The sequence below is a fragment of the Dipodomys ordii genome, unplaced genomic scaffold, assembly GCF_000151885.1.
Source record: "Dipodomys ordii isolate 6190 unplaced genomic scaffold, Dord_2.0 Scaffold55, whole genome shotgun sequence".
In the NCBI taxonomy this organism is placed as follows: domain Eukaryota; kingdom Metazoa; phylum Chordata; class Mammalia; order Rodentia; family Heteromyidae; genus Dipodomys; species Dipodomys ordii.
The window spans coordinates 3,590,930-3,603,533 of NW_012267271.1; the positions used below are offsets into that span (position 1 = coordinate 3,590,930).

General features: G+C 43.7%; 1 protein-coding gene across 2 annotated transcripts in view; it reads left to right on the plus strand.

Annotated features, from left to right (window-relative positions):
* Ralgps1 (Ral GEF with PH domain and SH3 binding motif 1) overlaps positions 1-12,604 on the plus strand; it is a 204,777-nt gene that overhangs the window by 57,196 nt on the left and 134,977 nt on the right. The gene's annotated exons all lie outside the window — the stretch shown is intronic.

A 12,604-nucleotide genomic window follows, 5' to 3' on the forward strand; every position in this document is an offset into this window, starting at 1 on the left:
CTCTATCAAAAGTGAAGCATTAGGACATAGTTGCTAAACTAGAAAGACAGCTAACTAATTGGGAAAAGATCTTTACTAGTACTACATCAAAAGCCTAACTTCCAATATATACAAGGAGCTCACGAAACTAGCCCTTCCCAAACTTGATACAGCAATTACTAAATGGGCAAGGGAGCTAAGAAAAGAATTCTCAGAGGAGGTAAGAATGGCAAAACACATGAGGAAATACTCATCATCCCTGGCCATAAAGGAAATGCAAATCAAAACAACCATGAGATATAGTCTTACCCCAGTTAGATTGGCCTACATTTTGAATTCTGACAGTAACAAATGCTGGCAGGGATGTGGGGATAAAGAAACACTACTGTGCTGCTGGTGGGAATGTAAATTAGTACAACCACTCTGAAAAGCAATCTGGAGTTTCTCAAAAAACTTAAAATAGACCTTCCCTATGACTCAGCCATACTACTCCTAGGCATCTACTCTGAGCATCATCAGTGAGGATATGACAATGACACCTACATATCCATGCTCACTGCCACACTATTAATAATAGCCAAGACATGGAAACAACCCAGATATCCCACAGCAGATGAGTGTATCCAACAACTATGGTCACTATATACAATGGAATTTTACATAGCCATTAGAAAGAATAAAATAATGTCATTTGCAGGGAAATGGATGGAACAAGAACAAATCTTGTTAAATGAGGTAAGTCAAGATCAGAGAGACAAATGCCATATGTTCTTCCTAATATGCGGAAGTTAGACCTAAAATGCAATGGGACATGACAAAATATACAAAATTCTACGTACTCACATACAGTGAGACCAAAAGAGGAGAGTCTTAGGAGAATCCCACAAAGGTGTAATGCCCAAGTGCACATAAAATATATAAAACAAGATACATACTGAAATGAACTCCAAAGATATGGAAACAAAGAACTTTTTTCTTAAAATTTTTTTTCTTTTTCTGGTAACTGTATTTTTTACCTTATATATGATGTATTCATGTATACATCTGCAGGAGGGTAGGGGGAGGACACAGAATCAGAGGAAAAGGGGTGAAAAAGTGCAGCAGTGGCATGCACTGACATTGATAAAAGTGAACTATGCAACTCATGGGTGGAGATGGGAGAGAGGGTAGGGAGAGAATGAGGGAACACATGATACTATGTGAAAGGAAATGTACTTATTATCTGACATATATAATGGTAACTCAACTGTGTATCACATCTAAACTACAATAAAGTAAACTAGAGGGGGGGGGGAAAGCGAAGCATTAAGAACTTTGAAGATAAGCTAGGTTACTGTCGGTGCCTCCCTAAGCCTTTAGGCCTTTGTCTTGAACATGGCTATTTCTGGCCAGCACCTTGTTGCCACAGCACAGCAGAAAGAGAAGCCAGAGGCCCTCATGGAGGGCACCAATGGCCAGAAGCCAGAGAGTGGCAACCATGCTATGCAGGCTATACCTTAAAGTGTGAGACAAACTATCTTTTCAATCAAAGTTGAGTTGTTTAAAAGTTCCTGCTTTGGCCAGGTGGCTTGGCTTTTGTTGATCATTCTGCTATAATAATATCAGCAAGACAAGAAAGGAAAAGAGAAACTGCTTTGGGATAAGGAAAGATTTTTGAAATGTAAGGTTTTGTCTTAACAGGTTGTTCCAAGATGGAATTAAGAGACACCTCAGATTGTTCAAGGCATAGCAGAAAGTGTGGGTATGTTTTGAGAATGTTCGTGTACCATTAATCTTATTTCAAAGTTTTTTAATGGTCACCTTACTTAACTACATCTTTCCTTCTTCAAACTAACAAGTCTTGAGCAGATTGTGAACCTGAGCTCAACCAATCCAAGCAGAAGAGCAGGACCGGCTGTGTGAGGGATAAATAGGGAGCAGCCGGCCTGCTCTGTGTGCTTGCTTGTTAGATTTTTAGCTGATGGTGCACCCTTCTATGCAGAAGAAATATTTTCCTTGAGTAGAAGTGGGATGGATGGGGGCTATAGACATGCAAGGAGACCTGTTACTTGTCCATGCAATGGATGACCTTTAATGAGGATCAGTAAGTCACTGATCTGCCCATGGCTGGCTTCTGAGGGAAAGGAGTTGGAGTTTGTTGATAGGATAGACTGACTCTGTGCACAGGCCTATACACAGTAGGTTCTCAATAAATGCTGGCTGGATATGCAGAGTCATAGCTGGCCTGGAAAAACACACAGGGAATGGTTTATTCTAGTACTGGAGTCACTTTGTAATATTTGTCTTCCTCAAAGCTATGAAACCTACACAAGAAGTTGTATCAGCCAATTCCGATTTCCTGAGTACACATCACCTTGCGGCTCGCATTCATTCTGCAGATCAAATATTTATCAAACGCCTTGTCTGTGCCAGGCCCCAGACTGCAGCCAACGCCCTGTCCTCATGGTTTTCACTTTATCCAGGGCAGATAGATGTTATTCAGGAAGGATGAACATATGCCTGGTCTGGCTGCCTCAAGAAGTGATCCATAGATGTGGTTGAATACATTAAATGATGAGCAAGGAATGACAGGATAGGAGTAAAAGTAACTCAGACTCTGGAGGGTGGAAAACAGCTGGATGCTGGCTTTACATTGGTGTTCATGGGAGGCACCTCTAAGATGAGGCTGAATGATGGGAAGAAAGCAGCCATGCCAGAAAGTGGAGATAAGCACTTCAGGCAGATGGGACAGCCAGTGCCATGGCCCATGGCAGGGAGTAAGTTTGGGACAGTTGGGGAATCCACAGAGCAGTGTGGCTGGGGCTCTTAGACTGAGAATAAAGTCAGTTCTATTCTAAGTGCACTGATGGGCTTTGAACAGCAGATGACATGAGCTAGTTTACAGTGGCTCTTTGTGTTTTTAATTACTGCTGTTACTGTTTAGAAAACAAATTGGGAGAGGTGGAGACCATAAGTGGAAACCAGGGGATTAATTAGGAGGTGAGACAGAGTCCAAGAGCAAGGTAACATTGGCTAAGGCAGGAGTGGTAGTGGAGACAGACAGAAATAGACTACTATGGGATGTGTTCTGAAGGGAGGGTTCCAGGAGAGGCCCTGAGTGGGATGAGGTTGAGAAGGGGAAGGACTGGCAGCTGGTTAGCTGCTGAAGTCTCTTCTATGAACAGAGTGATCCTGAGAAGAGACTCATTTATTGCCAAGTGACCTTGGGACAGAAGGTTTCTGGAGTGTGAATGAGTTACACATTATGGCAGTCACAGGCACATGTACCATGTGCTACATACACACAGCATGCACTCACACACAGGGCACACACACAGATGTGTGTATGCAAACCCACAGACAGCATGCACTGTGCCCACAGGGATTCTCTCTTTCCTACTGAATTGGTGCAGATAGTTTGACTGGTTTGCAACAGCAAAGTGGAAACTGAAATTCTTGACATAGAAGAAATCCTGGTCAGTATCCAAAAGGCCTGGTCTTCAGGATTTGACCTGGGAAGGGAGGGTCTAGGAGCAAGGCTTTCACTCCCAGATATCGGGGACATAAGCTCAGAGAATGACTCCTTTCACCAAGATTTAAGGCCCTTGGCTGATACTTGAGGGGGGCAGATATGTGGCGTTTAATCTCAGAGTCGTTCATCAGAAGTGCCTCTGTTTCCGCTTCTGCTGCCATCCTGCAGCAGCTGCCTTCACACATGGGTGAGGTGGCGATACAAGACTTGGGATGCTGGCTTCTGGGTTCTGTGAGCCTGGGTCCAGATAGGGAATAAGCCGAATGTGGAGGCTGAGGGATAGAGCCCAGAAGAATCCAATGCTAGCAGCCTCCAATCAATCTTTTCTGCTTCTCAGATGCTGAACATCATCTTTTGGGATACTGCCATTTCACCCTCATAGATAGGCTGGATGTTGCTGTGCTATTTGGCACTATTTATCACCCTATTGAAACAACACCTCTCCCCAGGCTTAATTCTCCTCTTGCTGTTGTGGCAGCTGGCTTTTCCTGACTCCTTTGTGCCCATGGACATGGCATTTCTACAAGGTTTTCAGTCCTGGCCTTCATGTTCTGTTTTCTTCTCATGGTGAGCATACCAGCTTGGAGAACTTCATCTGTCACATGGGTACCTCTGTGGTGTCTGGCTATGTGGTCAGATCCCTGAATTTTCTCTGGAGCCCTAGACTTGTGCTTCAGTGCCTACTCCATCCAGCCTCTGTTTTCAGCTTACACTTGACACATCTGAAATCAAACTTTGTTTTCCAGAAGGTGACAGAGTGTCTGAACACTCTCTCTACAGACAATATGGTATATGGAGATGAAGAATAGGCCCTTCTTTCTTATCACCTGCTCTAGTACATGAACCCAATAAATGCTGGATAAAATACAAGTCAAAAAAACTCTCAAAGCACAGCTATACTACCAACCAAGAGGGAAAAGTCACCATGAGCTGAAAAAAAAAGAAAGCTATTCAACAGTGAGCAGAGCTAAGAGGAACCATTGTAGCTCTGCCTTTGCAGCTGGGCTCAAATGCCTGCCAGGAAGAGTCTTAGTGTCAGACCCCCACATACAGGGGAGTGGGTGGGAATTAAGCTGCCCATAGCAATTAAGCATCAGATGTCACCTAGTCAGAAACTGCAACCAGGGAGAGCCTGAAGCAAGCAGTCACCATGAGAATTAGTCGCCCCAGGCTGTAGCCATGTGCTATGCTGTGGCATCTGAATACTCATGACCTGAAGTTATGTGCCAGGAGCCCAGCACCTGGAAGAAATACAGGGCCTGGAGACGGAGAGCCATATGAAAGATACTTAGAACTATGCCCAAGGTTTAGTAAGAGCTAGAGAAGCACTGCCTGCTATGATTATTACCAGTATTTTTATTTACAGTTCTTCTTGGCTATTCTCACATGGGCTGTAGAGGCCCTTCTGTGTAGGACCTGGACTGCTGCCATCTCCCAGCTGGTCTCGTCTTACAGTCTGTTCTGCACTACTGCTGGAGTGAGCACTGTCAAACACACAGCTCTGGGGTTTCCACATTATGATAATGGCAGATTTTAGTGTTCTCCTTGCCTCTGTGCCCACTCTGCCCTACCTTGCTGGATCAGAGTCCCCAATTGTTCCTCCAAAGCAGGATCTCCACTACAGCCATTGTGATGCCACACTTTTGTTGTTGTTGTTGGTCATGGGGCTTGAACTCAGGGCTTGGGTGCCGGCCAGTGCCACACTTTTTAATATGCCATTTGAGACTCATTCATCACCTCTAGTGTTATGATTATTGTGTCAGCATAGTTTTGACCATTGTAATCCACTGTAATCCTGGCTACTCCAGTGGCAGTAGTCGGAGAATCACTGAGGCCAGCCTGGCCAAAAGTTAGCCTCATCCCATCTCGTCAAATAAGCTCTGTGTGGTAGCATGCTTCTGTAATCCTGTGTGGGAAGCATAGGTAGAAGATCATGGTTCAAGGCTAGCCTTAGGAAAAGTATGAGACCCTCTTTGAAAAATAACAGGCCAGAGCCAGTGATTCATGCCTATAATCCTAGCTACTCAGATGGCTGAGATCTGAGGATCACGGTTCAAAGCCAGCCGAGGCAGGAAACTCGTGAGATACTTTATCTCCAATTAACTACTCAAAAAAGCCAGAAGTGGCACTGTGGCTCAAGTGGTAGAACACTGGCCTTGAGCAAAAGAATCTCAGAGCCAGCAACCAGGCCAAGTTTTCAAGCCCCAGGACCAGCAAATAAATAAATAAATAACTGAAGCATAGCTCAAGTAGTATAGTACCTGCTTACATACTGAATTCAAGCCTAGTACTTCTAGAAGGGAAGGCAGAGGAGATACTGAGCCTAAATGAGAGAGAGGGTTGTTATGTCCTAGTGGGTGATTTTTGAGGGACAATTGCATCTGGGATGCACTTGATACTTGAAAGTACACAGGGAATATAACAGGCATTTTGGCAATGGCAGCAAAGCTTCTGTGGATTTTTTTCCTGCTCTCTGATGGTACTGAGGATTGAGCTCAAGACCTTGCACTTGCTAAGCAGGCATTCTGCCACTTGAGCCATTCCTCTGACTCATACCTACTTCCAGAACATAAAATAAAACCATGAACCTTTTGGCCATGAGCAGCAGAGCATCAACTACCAATAGCAACAAAGCAATCCAGAACCCCCAAATCATGTACACAAGAGATGCAAGAATTGGCCAGAGGAATTTTCTATTAAAACATGGCCACAATCAGCTCATTCTTTCTCTTTTGATTGGTATTCACAGTTCATACTTTGTGACTTGTGATTGAAACTCTGTTTTCAAGTTGAGCTAAAGCAGCTGAAAAGTAGAATAAGCAGTGGACATGGTAGTCACATGACATGGCATTCATCTGTCCCAGTCAAAACCAAACTGCCAAAGGCAAGTTCCCATCCTTCCCCTACCTTTATTCAAAGCAACACGTGCTATAAACTGTTGTTGCCTTAGAGCATCCCTTAGTGCTCCTACCTTGAAGTCATTTCTCATGCCTTCTGTGGCCTCTGGCACCTCTCCAGCCCCATCTATGCTCACTGAAATCTTTCAAGACTCTTTCAGGACTCCCTCCCTCTTTTGTTGCTCCTTCCTGAAATGGACTTTGTTCTCTCCCCCTAGAACCCTCTTGATGTTCTCTGACCCTTCCTTGTCTTTGCTAGACTAGCCCTTTAACATTGCTCAGTCAGTTTGAACAATTGTAACTTACATTTTGTGCCTGGCCATTCATCCATCTCCAGACCAGCTCTGGTCCCCAAATGGATCCATGGAAAATGCATATTAGGGAATCAATCTCAAGGTCCCAGCTCCACTCTTGTTTTCTTGTGGGAATATCTCCTAAGATCACATACAAAGACATCATAATGAAATCTACCAGACACTTTGAAGAAGAAGAGGAAGAAGGTGGGCTAAGGGAATATAATAGAGAAGGTGAACTTGTTCCAAATACACTATGGAATCATTACAATGAAACCTCTGTGTACTATTCATTTAAAATATGCTAATAGAGAATGTTTAAAAAAAGAGAAAAGGAGGGAAAATATTATTGGAAATACTTGATGAAAAGTATGCCATGAGAGTATATGTTGTGTATACATGTGTGGGATTGGATACATGCATTTGTGTGTGTGACTGTTAGATACTTTTTTTGGGGGGGGTCTGGTCGTGGGGCCTGAACTCTGGGCCTGGGCACTGTCCCTCAGCTCTTCAGCTCAAGGCTAGTGCTCTACCACTTGAGCCACAGGCCACTTCCGGCTTTTTTCTTTTTGCTTATGTGGTGCTGAGGAATCGAACCCAGGGCCTCATGCATGCAAGGCAAGCGCTCTACCACTGAGCCACCTTCCCAGCCCTGGGCACCATTTTTGCTTTATCACATAGTGATAAAATATTTTCATTGTTGGTGGTTTGTCAGTTGTCCATAATCTTGGTTTTTATTTCCTTTTTGCCTAAGAATTATTAGACTATTCAGGAATTTCCAAGGAGTTGGGTTTCTACATGTTCACTGCCTTTGTCATTACTCTCATGTAACAAATACTTGAGGAGTGTTTCTTCGGTGTTGGAAGCACACATATTCAGGGGACAGTACAGAATGTGGCCAGCACTGTCACCTTCTTCACAGGATTTCTTGGCTAAGTGAGACACACATGCTAGAAAGGTAAAATAATAGCAAAAATACATCAAAATAGTAACAAATACCATTGAATAAGATCTCAGGGGCCTAAGACTACTAAGTAGCTTCGTGTTGCATAGCCACTGAAGGTTCTCTTAATCTCACATCCTTACCTCTTTTCCTGGACATGAATGGTTTTAGTATCTGTTTGACTCCTGGTAAGCAAGTAATCTATTTTCTCATATGTAGTTCTGATGGCTTATTTCTGAGGCTTTCCATAAACTCTAAAATCTAAAGGACCTCAATTCATGTGAGGTTTACAGTTTGTGGTTCTACTTGTAGTAAAAGTTTAAAACATGTGTAAATAAATGCTGTTATTTTCTGAGTAAACAAACTCTATATTTAAGAAACTAAATCTCAAAAGGCTTTTTATCAGCATAATATGTGCACATTAATTTTTTAAAATCACTAAGTACTGAAAGGCTTAGTGAAATAACTGACTCTCTGCACTGCCTCCCACTCACCCTCCCCAGAGGCAGCCACTCCCAGCCACCCAGCAGCTTCTTCTGGTATCTGCCACACTTACACGCATGTGCATTTGCCACAATTTCCCCATCCACTTTAGAGAGTATCTAGTGACATTTTCGCATGATAGATTTGTTTAGTCCCTAGAACTACTCTTTCTTTCTTCAAAAATACATTACTATAGTTAAATCAGTTTTGTTAAATGAGTAGTATCTTAAGGTTAGGAGTAAGTAAATATACTTTTCTATATAGACAAGTAATAAATTATAACATGATCTTGAATATTTTCTCATCCTCCTGGATATTCTAATTTCCTTGAAAAAAACATAGTTCTTGGACCAGGGATGTAGTGTAGTGGTAGAGCCCTTGCCTAGCATGGTAGAAGGTCCTAGCTTCAATACCTAGCACCATCCTCTCTCTCTCTCTCTCTCTCTCTCTCTCTCTCTCTCCTTATTGACCATTTGTTTATTAGACACACATATCCATGCAAATTTTTATAATGGTCTTTATTTTTTGTTATTTATGCCTCCTCCATACCCCAAGTATGCCATCATAGGGAATCTTCTTTTTTTTTTAATTTTTATTTTTGGGTCCAGTCATGGGGCCTGAACTCTGGTGCTCTACCACTTGAGCCACAGCGCCACTTCCGGCTTTTTTCTTTTTGCTTATGTGGTGCTGAGGAATCGAACCCAGGGCCTCAGGCATGCAAGGCAAATGCTCTACCATCGAGCTACCTTCCCAGCCCTTTTTTTTTTTTTTTGAGATGTCCATCCAGGCTTGATTCGTTGTGGACTAGTTAGTTGTCTTAAGGACTGATACTCATTGAGCAGCCCAGAATCTCCTTTATCATCCCTGGATTGGACCTACTGTTGCCTGTATATTTCTTACTGCCCCTAGTTTATTCCTTCATATTGCTAAAGGAAATTTTCAGTTTTCAAATCTATCATGAGAAATATGTGGGCTGGGGACGTGGCTTAGTGATAGAGTTCCTCAGTACTACATAAACAGAAAACTCCAGAAGTGGTGCTGTGGCTCAAGTGATAGAGTGTTAGTCTTGAGTACAAAAGCTCAGGGACAGTGCCCAGGCCCTGAGTTCAAGCCCCAGAACTGGCAAAACAAACAGAAAGTTTCTTAATATTTCCTAGCAATTCATGCATTATTCTTGAGCAATCTGCCACTGTCTTGAATCTCATTTGTAGGCACTTAATGGACCAATGAGGTTAACCAGATCTAGCTCTTCTGAGTGTGGGAGGGCACAAGTGACAGGATGCATCTCTGCGGTTACTGGACTAGAACTAAGCAAGCTAAACATCACAGGGGCCTGGGCAGTGATGCAGCTGAAACTAAAGAAATGTAGGCACTGTATACTGGCATGATTTAGTTGGAGTGGATAAGGACATCAGGGTTGGTTCAACTGCTGGGCAAATGTAAATGCTTGCAAAGAAATCAGCACATTAATAGGGTGCTGGAGGCTCACACTTACACTTCTAACTACTCAGGGAGCTGAGTTATAAGGATTGCAGTTCGAAGCCAGCCAGGGCAGAAAAGTCTGTGAAATGCCCGTCTCCAATTAACTACCATAAAAGCCAGAAGTTAAGCTCACATGGTAGAGTACTTTGGGATAGCACCCAGGCCCTGAGTTCAAGCTCCAGGATTGGCACAAAAAGAACCCCCCCCCAAAACAAAACAAAACAAAAAACTTACTGAACACTTAGGTGAGGGCCTGATTAATTTCACAAAGGGGGTGGGGGTAGTACACACCAGGTAAGTGGTTCTGCACTGGGTATGAATTATTTGGTAAATTTGTCTCATGCAAAGTCTCATGGACTTTCCTGTCCGGGCACAATCCTCAGATCTCAGCCTTCTGAGTAGCTAGAATTACAGGCATGAGCCACTAGCTTCTGGCAGATTCATCATTCTTTAGGAGCTTAAATTCAGGGACCTTGTTATCCTGGTATAGCTGATAATTGAGTCTTCAGGACTGAAATTTCTGTCCAGGCTAGCTTCCAAACTAGCCTTCCAATCTCAGCAGATTGAATAGCTAGGATTTTCAGGTGTGAGCCACTGTTGCCTGGCTGAATTTGCCATTCTTTGTCATTCTGTATGTATTCATGTATGTCTGTGTACCAGCCCTAGGGCCTAGGCACTGTCCTTGAACTTTTTATGTTTGAGGCTAGTGTTCTACCATTTGAGCCACAGATCTAATTCTGGCTTCATGCTTGTTAATTGGAAATAAGTCTCATGGGCTTTTCTTCCTGGACTGGCTTTGAGTGGCGGTCTTCATATCTCAGCTTCCTGAGTAGCTAGGATTACAGGAATGAGCCACACCAAGACCCGGCAAATTTGTTGTTCTTTGGGGCTTAAACTTAGGGACTTTGAGTTCATATCCTGGTGTGGCTCATGGTTGAATCTTGAGGACTTTCCTACCCAGGCTAGCTTCCAACTTCAGTCCTCCAGATCTCAGCTGACTGAATATCTAGGATATTCAGAGGCATGAGTCTCTGGTGCCAGAGTGACTTTGTCATTCTTAAGTGATCATTTCAAATGCCACCTCTCTATCTCTTCTTGACACTTCTCTTGATGGCAACTTATTTAGGTCCATGGTCTCTACTCATTTACCATATTGCTATAAAACATATCTCATTTTTCTATTGAATCAAATTTCCCAAGTATGTACAGACAAATCACCTAATTCTTGTGATTATGAAACTGAAGTAGAGACAACAGTCTTGGATCCTTTCCCTCTAGGCTTTGTAAAGATTAGATGGGTTGTTTACAACAGTGTTTACAAACAGCTAATTCAAGATGGTATTTCCTGTCCATTTGTTACTGTAATGAATTACAGCCTCAAATTAACAAGCCAGTTAAGCAGCTGCTGTTCATAGCATCTGCTAGCATCCTACTCTGATGTATCCTGTTTTTTGTGTTTTGTGTTTTGTTTTTATTTAGTGGGAAAAAAAAGATCTCCATTGTTTTCAGCACTGAAAACTTCCTTTCAATTGTTCTTCTACCTTTTCTCTGAAAGACTATCACTGCTTGTCTACACGGGGCTGTCTCAGGGTTGATCTCATGGCTGTCTCATGAAGATCATGGAGGAATTAAGCAAGGCCTGGCCAAAGCAGCCTGGATGTTGCTGCCTGGGGATCCTCAAACCCAGGTCCCAGGAGCTGTAGTTCCCCCCAGTGCTGTGCAGTCATTGTTACACTTGGCCTTGATGCAAGGTGGGGCATTGGAACACAGTCTGTTCCACAGTCTGTTGGTCTAGGTCTTTGCACAGACTATAGAGATTTTTCAAGATGAAGTTTAGTCAAGGATGCTTAGTCAAGGCTTAGCCCTGAGCCACCAACTCCAGAAGCACTGGCCCTGGCAGCTGGACTTGAGGGCATTGCCAGCATCAACCACATGTGTGACAAAGCCAGCCCCCCTGGTCTCCAGTGGCCACCCTAGTCCCTCCTCCCAAGTCCAGCCTCCCAGTCTTGGGACTCCTTTTTTTTTTTTTTTTTTGCTTATGTGGTGCTGAGGAATCGAACCCAGGGCTTCATGCATGCAAGACGAGCACTCTACCACTGAGCCACCTTCCCAGCCCCGGGACTCCCTTCTTAAAGTCATTGTGTTTGGGGAGACCTGCCGCTATTTCTGGTATTGGACCTTGACTTGAGACATGCAGGACTCCCACCAACATAAGTCCTTCACATCAAGTCTTGGTCCCTAGGATTTTGTTTAATTATTTTTTTGGGGTCTGGTCATGGGGCCTGAACACTGTCCCTCAGCTCTTCAGCTCAAGGCTAGCGCTCTACCACTTGAGCCACAGTGCCACTTCCGGCTTTTTTCTTTTTGCTTATGTGGTGCAGAGGAATCGAACCCAGGGCCTCAGGCATGCAAGGCAAGCACTCTACCACTGAGCCACCTTCCCAGCCCCTTCCTAGGAGTTTTGAATTCTACTCCTTCCTTTCCCAGACTTGGTGTACACTCTCCAAGGTCACCAACTTTATGCCTCTGCAAGATAACTCTCCAAGAAACTTACTTCTCTCCTCACTGGCTGTGGGTACCTCCTCATGCTGGGTGCTTAACTAGGTCAATCAGTAGATGACTACTTGTGGAAGATAAAGTTGTCCTTTTAAAAAAATTATACCCTACCTAGTGAAATATGACATAGGTAGGTGCTAGGGACTCTGAAGAAGACAGCATAGTTTGGAGCACTGTCCTCACTGTGTTCATGTGAGTCACATGAAAGGTCCTGGCACCTTCTGCCACAATGGAGGGTGGGGGAAGTGGTAGAACTCAAGGAAGGACACCTGGTATACCTATAATATAGTTTCCAGGTGACTTTGAGCTGTCAGCTTCACTCTCTGAGTTCCATGCTCAGGTTGAGTCTCTGTACCTGAGGGAGATCAGTTCTGTAGGGGATGGGGGGCTGGCTAGGTAATGTGGTGGTTACCTTCCATGTGAGCGTTTGTAAAAATGACAAGCCTGAGGCTAGGAAACT